At 40.5% G+C, this 8,306-nt stretch overlaps 1 pseudogene; it reads right to left on the reverse strand.

Moving 5' to 3' along the window:
- The window catches only part of LOC114686592, a 40,096-nt pseudogene that overhangs the window by 28,794 nt on the left and 2,996 nt on the right, over nucleotides 1-8,306 (reverse strand).

Genomic DNA, 8,306 nt, shown 5'->3' on the forward strand with positions numbered 1-8,306 from the left:
TATGTACAGTCCTCCAGGTCTTAAAGGCATATGTCTCCAATGCTGGCTGTATCCCTGAACACACAGAGAACTACGGGATTAAAGGCATGCGCCACCACCGCCACACTCTTTCTATGGCTTTAATAGCTCTGACCCCCGGGCAACTTTATTTATTAACATACAATTAAAATCACATTTCAGTACAAATAGAATACCACCATATTTCTCCTTTTCTATTTTAATAAAAAGAAAAAAAAGCAAAAGGTTATAACTAACAAAAGAAAAACTAAATACAAAAGTACAATAACTATATACAATATATACAAGTAATAAATACCTAAACAATGTCTAGTCCATTTGTATTTGACAAATCAGAGAAAATAATTCCATTATCTATCCTATTTTGGCAAGTCCAAAATGTATCTAGTTCACTTTCTATCCTAGTTAATCTTCAACTATAACTAACTAACCTTCAACTATAACTAACTAGTCTTCAACTATAACTAACTAATATTCAACTCCCTCAGAGACCCAAGAAGGAAATAATATTAGCTAACAAAAATAAAAACAGGAAGTGCATGCAAGCAACTTCCAAAAAATTTGTGAGTTGACAGAAACAGCCAGCTGCCTGGACAGTCACCTGAGGTTTCTCCGCAGTGTTGGGGCATCATCTTCAGCCTATAGGTTTACTGTATCTGACAGACTCATTTGTGAAGTAGGATGTACACAAGGTCAACAGTTCAACCTCACATTGGGTGAGAGCAGTCCATGTACCAGAAACACCTGAATTCCACTAGTGTCATGTCATGATTCAGGATTTTAAATTCTAGAAATTGTTGATGGTTTTTTAATTCAGCTGTCCATTCTTCTTGGCTGTGTATATATGGCTTCATCTCAGCATCCCCTTCTTCTCCACATCCCTCTATTAAATGCCAGTCTACTATTGAGAGGCGTGAGCATTCAGCTGCTGTTCCATTGCACAACAGAAGCCATCGGTCTACTGCCTGTTCAGCTGCCTTTGAAGAAAAGGACACTGTACCTTTTCCAGATTGCAAAAGCCACTTCAGGGATGGTGCCATATTGTCCTGGCCTCAGAAGATGCCTTTTGATAAAGCCATAACCACACTTGTTTTGGCAAGAATCAGTAGTCCTTTGTTTCATATTCTGTCTGTCCATTTTGTCCTGTTGATTTGAGGATACTTTGTTGTCCAGTGGCTAACTTTTGCCACAATGAAAGTTAACTCCATATGCAGTTTCTTCAATTCCCATATTTTCTCTGAAGTAGATTGGTACTGCCAGGAGCCGACATGTCTCAAAAAAGAAAAAATTTCTAAGTTATTAAAACATTTTAAATGCCATATTCTGTAGATCTCTGAAGGGTTTGAAGATGACCTGTCTAAAATATCTCTGCTCAATTTTTAAAACATATCTAATATGACTACAAGTTCTATTGTAATATCTAACTACTAACTTTCATTTCTTTATATCCTAATAGTTGGTAATAATAACATTCAAGGATCAGAAAATTGCATTACATTGTTAAATGAATGGTATAAATACAATTAGAAATATACATATAGCATTTTCTAACAATATCAAATTCAAATTTGTATACAATATAAATCAATTTAATCCAATGTAAAGTATTTAAAACTAGTAATTGTCTTTTTCTTTTCTTCTTCCTTCCTTCCTTCCTTCCTTCCTTCCTTCCTTCCTTCCTTCCTTCCTTCCTTCCTTCCTTCCTTCCTTCCTTCCTTCCTTCCTTTCTTTCTTTCTTTCTTTCTTTCTTTCTTTCTTTCTTAAATAAGAACCTTAAATCTAATCTCCTTTGCTTAGCCTTTTTCCTAACCCTTGACAACAATTTGTAACCAACCCCCCTAAACAATGAAAATTATCCTAGACCCAAAACCCATTAAAAAGACCAAAAAACCACCCGCACCACACCACCTCTTTGGGAATGTGGGCATTGTATTCTTGAAATTGGTTCCTGCTGGGTATGGGCGAAGTTATCTTTTTCCTGAGAGAAAAATTTTAGGTTAATTGTCAAATTCTAGGAAAGTTAACTATATCCTTCATTATCCAGTCTGTGTATAATGCCAAAGTTCAGGGTTTATCTCAAGTCCTTATTCAAGTAGTCTTTGAGACTGGATCATCTCAGCTAGTCATCTCAAAATTGCTCTGAGCAACTTCTAGTTCAAAGCTGATCTGTAGATGATGTTTGTCAGCTTAATGATATTATTATTGTCCACGTGGAATTGTTGTTGTGGGGCCCCATCTTCTTTCTGGAGACTTCAGTTGATGTTAGGCCTGGCCGTGATTTCCTGCAGAAAACTGATAAGAGACTCAAACACAAAGACATCTATATGCAGCTAATTGAAGCCTTTTTTCTAGAATTAGTTAGTACTCTATATGACCATTCATATCTTAACAAAGTTTAAAATGTATCTATATATCTATATATATTAATCTTGTAAATTTTGATATAAAATTCATACTTTAAGAAAAGTTTAAAGAATCAGAATAGAATCAAAGAGTTGAGATTAGTAATAGAATAGTCCCTTAATTAATTTGGCTTTTGTTCTGTCCCATAGCAGAAGATGGCTCTTTTATTCTGGCATGATACAGGGAGTTTGCATTTTCCTTTTAACAACATGCTTGAGTTTAAAGAAGGAGAGAGCCATTCTCCAACTTCAAAGTCAGTTTTAAAGTTTAATTGAACTGGGACTATTAGAAGACCAATAGTGTTCAATCTTTAGAGAAAAGCAGAAACAAACATTTAGGAAGACATAAAATTTTTTAGATAATATATACCCATACACCGTTTCACTCTATTTACTGGGATAGATGATTTGTCCCTTTTCTTCAGTTGTCTCATTTGTCTTGTGTTCTTCAGATTCCTTAACCTTCATTCTCCTAAAAGACAAAAACAAAAACCTTTGGCTGTTTCTGTCATAACTCATTTTTTTGGAAGTTACTTGTTTGCACTTCCTGTTTTACTAGGTAATATTATTTCCTTCTTGGGTCTCTGAGGGAGTTGAAGGTTAGGTAGTTATAGTTACAGTTTTCCTTGTTATGTGTTCTTTCAGAAAAGAAACTCACTAAGAGGTGTTAAGTGTGTACGTTTGAAAGACATCATAAGATAGTTAGGATAGAAAGTGAATTAGGTACATTTTGGACTCACCAAGATAGGACAGATAATGGAATATTTTCTCTGAATTTGCCAAATGCAAATGGACTAGACCTTGTTGTGTATTTATTGCTTGTATGTATTGTATATAGTTATTGTGCTTATTGTATAAGTTTTTTATTATTTTTTCTTATATTAGTTATAACTTTTTAAATTTTTATTAGACAAAAAAGGGGAAATGTGGTGATATTTTATTTGTGCTTTAATAAATAAAGTTTGCCTGGAGATCCGAGGAAATAGCAAAGCCATTTTATTTATTTATTTGTTTGTTTGTTTATTATTTATTTATTTTCAGAGTGTTTTTTTTTTAAATTTTATGATTTAATTTAATTTTTACATATCAGCCATGGATTCCCCTGTCCTTCCTCCCTCCCCTCTCCCCCCGCCTTTCCCCCAGCCCAACCCCCATTCTCATCTCCTTCAGGGCAAAGACTCCCCTGGGGATTCAGCTCAACCTGGTGGATTCAGTCCAGGCAGGTCCAGTCCCCTCCTCCCAGGCTGAGCTAAGTGTCCCTGTATAAGCCCCAGGTTTCAAACAGCCAACTCATGCACTGAGGACAGGTCCTGGTCCCACTGCCTGGGTGCCTCCCAAACAGTTCAAGCTAGTCAACTGTCTCACTTATCCAGAGGGCTTCATCCAGTTGGGGGCTCCTCAGCTATTGGTTCATAGTTCATGTGTTTCCATTCGTTTGGCTATTTGTCCCTGTGCTTTTTCCAATCTTGGTCTCAACGATTCTTGCTCATATAAACCCTCCTCTTTCTCGCCAATTGGACTCCCAGAGCTCAACCTGTGGCCTGGCCGTGGATCTTTGCATCCAGTTCCCTCAGTCATTGGATGAGATTTCTAGCACAACAGTTAGGGTGTCTGGCCATCCTATCACCAGAGTAGGTCAGTCTAGGCTTTCTCTCAACCATTGCCAGTAGTCTATTGAGGAGGTATCTTTGTGGATTTCTGGGAACCTCTCTAGCACTTTGCTTCTTCCTATTCTCATGTGGTCTTCATTTATCATGGTCTCTTATTCCTTGTTCTCCCTCTCTGTTCTTGATCCAGCTGGGATCTCCCGCTCCCCAAGCTCTCTTTCCCTCGAACCTTGCCCATCATTACCCCCCTCACGTCCAGTTTGCTCATGCAGATCTCATCCATTTCTCTGTCATTGGGCAATCCCTGTGTCTTTCTTAGGGTACTGTTTTCTAGGTAGCCTCCCTGGAGTTGTGAGTAGCAGTCTAGTCATCTTTGTTTTATATCTAGTATCCTCCTATGAGTGAGTACATACCATGTTTGTCTTTCTGAGTCTGGATTACCTCACACTGGATGATTTTTTCTAGATCCATACATTTGCCTGCAAGCCTCATGATGTCATTGTTGTTCTTTGCTGAGCAGTACTCCATTGTGTATATGTGTCACAATTTATTTATCCATTCTTCAGTTGAAGGGCATCTAGGTTGTTTTCAGGTTCTGGCTATTACAAACAATGCTGCTATGAACATAGCTGAACATGTGCCCTTGTGATATGATTGAGCATTCCTTGGGTATATGCCCAAGAGTGGTATAACTGGGTCTTGGGGGAGATTGATTCCCAATTTTCTAAGAAAGTGCCATATTGATTTCCAAAGTGGCTGTGCAAGCTTGCATTCCCACCAGCAGTGGAGGAGAGTTCCCCTTGCTCCACATCCTCTCCAGCATAAGCTGTCTTCACTGTTTTTGATCTTAGCCATTCTGACAGGTGTAAGGTAGTATCTCAGAGTTGTTTTGATTTGCATTTCCCTGATGATTAGGGATGTTGAGCAATTCCTTAAATGTCTTTCAGCCATTTGAGGCTTCCTTTGTTGAGAATTCTCTGTTTAGTTTTATAGCCCATTTCTTAATTGGACTGTTGGGCATTTTGATGTCTAATTTCTTGAGTTCTTTATATATTCTGGATATCAGCCCTCTGTCAGATGTGGGGTTGGTGAAGACCTTTTCCCATTCTGTAGGCTATTGCTTTGTCTTGTTGACCATGTCCTTTGCTCTACAAAAGCTTCTCAGTTTCAAGAGGCCCCATTGATTGATTGTTTCTCTCAGTGTCTGTGCTACTGGTGCTATATTTAGGAAGTGATCTCCTATGCCAATGTGTTCAAGACTACTTCCTACTTTCTCTTCTATCAGGTTCAGAGTAACTGGATTTATGTTGAGGTCTTTGATCCACTTGGACTTAAGTTTTGTGCACGGTGACAGATATGGATCTATTTGCAGCCTTCTACACATTGACATCCAGTTATGCCAGCACCATTTGTTGAAGATGCTTTCTTTTTTCCATTATACAGTTAGCCACAAATGATATAAAATACCTTGGGGTAACTCTAATTAAGCAAGTGAAAGACCTATATGACAAGAACTTTAAGTCCCTGAAAAAAGAAATTGAGGAAGATGTCAGAAAATGGAAAGATCTCCCATGCTCATGGATAGGCAAGATTAACATAGTAAAAATGGCAATCTTACCAAAAGCAATCTACAGATTCAATGTAATTCCTATCAAAATACCAACACAATTCTTCACAGACCTGGAAAGAATAATACTCAACTTCATATGGAAAAACAAAAAACCCAGGATAGCCAAAAGAATCCTGTACAATAAAACAACCTCTGGAGGCATCACAATCCCTGACCTCAAGCTCTACTATAGAGCTACAGTAATAAAAACAGCTTGGTACTGGCATAAAAACTGACATGTGGGCCAATGGAATTGAATTGAAGACCCTGACATTAATCCGCACACCTATGAACAAATAATTTTTGACAAAGAAGCCAAAACTGTGCAAAGCCATTTTAAATGGTAGCACATGCCCTTAATCCTATCGCTTACCAGGCATGATCTCTGTGCGTTCAAGGCCACACTAGGGAACAGAGCCAAGTGTAGTGACACATGCCTTTAATCCCAGTACTAATCATGGAGTTCTGGAGACAGGAAGTGACAGAGCTGGCCAGGAAGAGGAAGTGATGTAGCAAGACAGAGAGCAAATCAGATGTCAGAACAGCAAGGCATATAAACCTGGGTAGACAGGAAGTCACTCTCTTTGAAGCTGCAGAGTTGGTGAGGTGAGGTTGGCTGGTGGCTTTCCCTATTTCCCTAATTTCTCGAAGGCTTTCACCCCTATGTTTGGCTCCGTGTTTTTTATTTAATAAGACCAATTAGAAATTCGTCTACAATTGGGACAGCATATCTGGCAGAAGAAATCTAAGGGAGGAGGGGCTCACTTGGGCTTGAAGTTTAGTATAATTTATCATGGTGAGGAAGGTATTGAGTGGCTGGAGCAGCATGGGAGGCGTCGCCCAGGAGATGGCAGCTGGGGCTTAGCTATAGCTTGCTCACATCATGATCGATGAGGAAACAGAGACCTCAGACTGGAAGCAGATATGGAAATCGCCTTCCAGGCCCAATTCTAGTAATCTACTTCTGCTAGTGAGGCCATAGTCTCAGAGGACCCAACCCCCTCCCTCCAAACAGCATCACTAGCTGACAGTCAAGTGTTGAAACACAGGAATCCCTGGGACTATCCTCAGAATTGAGGTTGGGGGGAAGAAGGAAGGAGAGGGAGAAAAAAAGAGATGGAGAGAGGAAGGAAGGAAAAAGGGGAGGGAGAGAGGAGCTGGAGGGAAGAGACAGAGATGGGAGGAGAGGAGGAGGGGAGGGGGAGATGGGTAGAGAGGAGGGAAGGAGGAAGAGAGGAAGGAAGGAGGGAAGGAAGGAAGGAGGGAGGGAGGGAAGGAAGGAAGGAAGGAAGGAAGGAAGGAAGGAAGGAAGGAAGGAAGGAAGGAAAGTGAACTGAGTCAACTGTGGTTACCAGTAGACTTAGAAACTGCTCAGCTGGTGGCTTGTGCCATGGTCCCTGCTTTAGAAATGATTCACTGATGAGTGGCTCTTCTATTCCACCTCCCTTGTTAGAGATCTGGCCCAGGTCTCTCACTTACATAAGAAGAAAGGTCTTCAGAGACCCTTAGAGCTGACTCCCACTTCAGTGATTGGGAGTGTGTGTCAGAGAAACGTCAATGTCTGACAGCAAAGGCCACTGTTGTCAGCAGCTGTATTTTCAACATTCAATTCCTGCACAGTGAGACCCAGATTCAACTTTCCAACCCCTGCCACTGCCTACCCAACACTCAGGGATCTCACCTAGAACTGTTCTCCTTTTCTCCTCGCCTCCCTGTAGTCTGCAATGACAGCTTCATTCACGGGGGCAGTATGACCAAGTGGTTAAAATGCAGTTTTGGAATGAAGGTATGCTGGAATTCTAGTGTGGCTGTGAGCCAACCTACACTGAGTCAGTCCACACCATTGGGATGGAAGAGCAACAAGACAGAAGGGGCCTGGGGCAATCCCAATGACACGTTCATACGATGCCTAGGTGGAAACAGGTTGTGATTTCATTCCAGCTACTTTTATTTCTTTGCCTCTATTCAGAAATCTGAAACTGTATCCTATCAGTTAGCAAGCCAACCACTAAAAAGCAGGTGACAGAGAATTGTCATAGAGAAAGCACTTGGGGCTGAGAGATCTGAAACATCAGAATCTGACCTTGGACATGGAGCCCGAGAAGCATCTAGAGAAGGAGCTGTTTCAGCCTATTTTGTCAGATGAGTGGTGCTTAGCCAGGTGAGGGGGGTGAGGGAAAAGTGTCCTGTTAAAGGAGAAAATGTGTACAGACAGACAGGCAGCGGTGCCGGAGAAATTGCAGTTTGGAATTAGGATGGGGAGGAGTAGAAGAAAGTGGTGAGGCCGAGACTACGGTTTGTATGAGGAAAGGGGACGTGTGACGGCAAGAGGAAGGTAACAGAATCGTCATCACGAGACCTCTGTCCTGGAATTTCACCATAGAATACTTACCCTCTCCACCAAATTCCTCACAATGGAAGAAGACCTCACTGTAGAAACTGTCACCATGGAACTCCACACCATGGGATCCCTCACATTCTGAATGGCTCTAGAGGAGAAAAGAGACTGAAAGCCAACATTCTAGATGGTTTCCCTCATCATAATGAGCTTCTTAATAGTTATCTTAAAACTATGGAGGCGCCTATGGCAATGTCTTTATGAGACTGGCTGATAGACAAGCCTATATCAAAGCAATGTTAAGGATTGAATGGTAGACATATCCTGAGCTC

The sequence above is a fragment of the Peromyscus leucopus genome, chromosome 9 (assembly GCF_004664715.2).
Source record: "Peromyscus leucopus breed LL Stock chromosome 9, UCI_PerLeu_2.1, whole genome shotgun sequence".
Lineage (NCBI taxonomy): Eukaryota > Metazoa > Chordata > Mammalia > Rodentia > Cricetidae > Peromyscus > Peromyscus leucopus.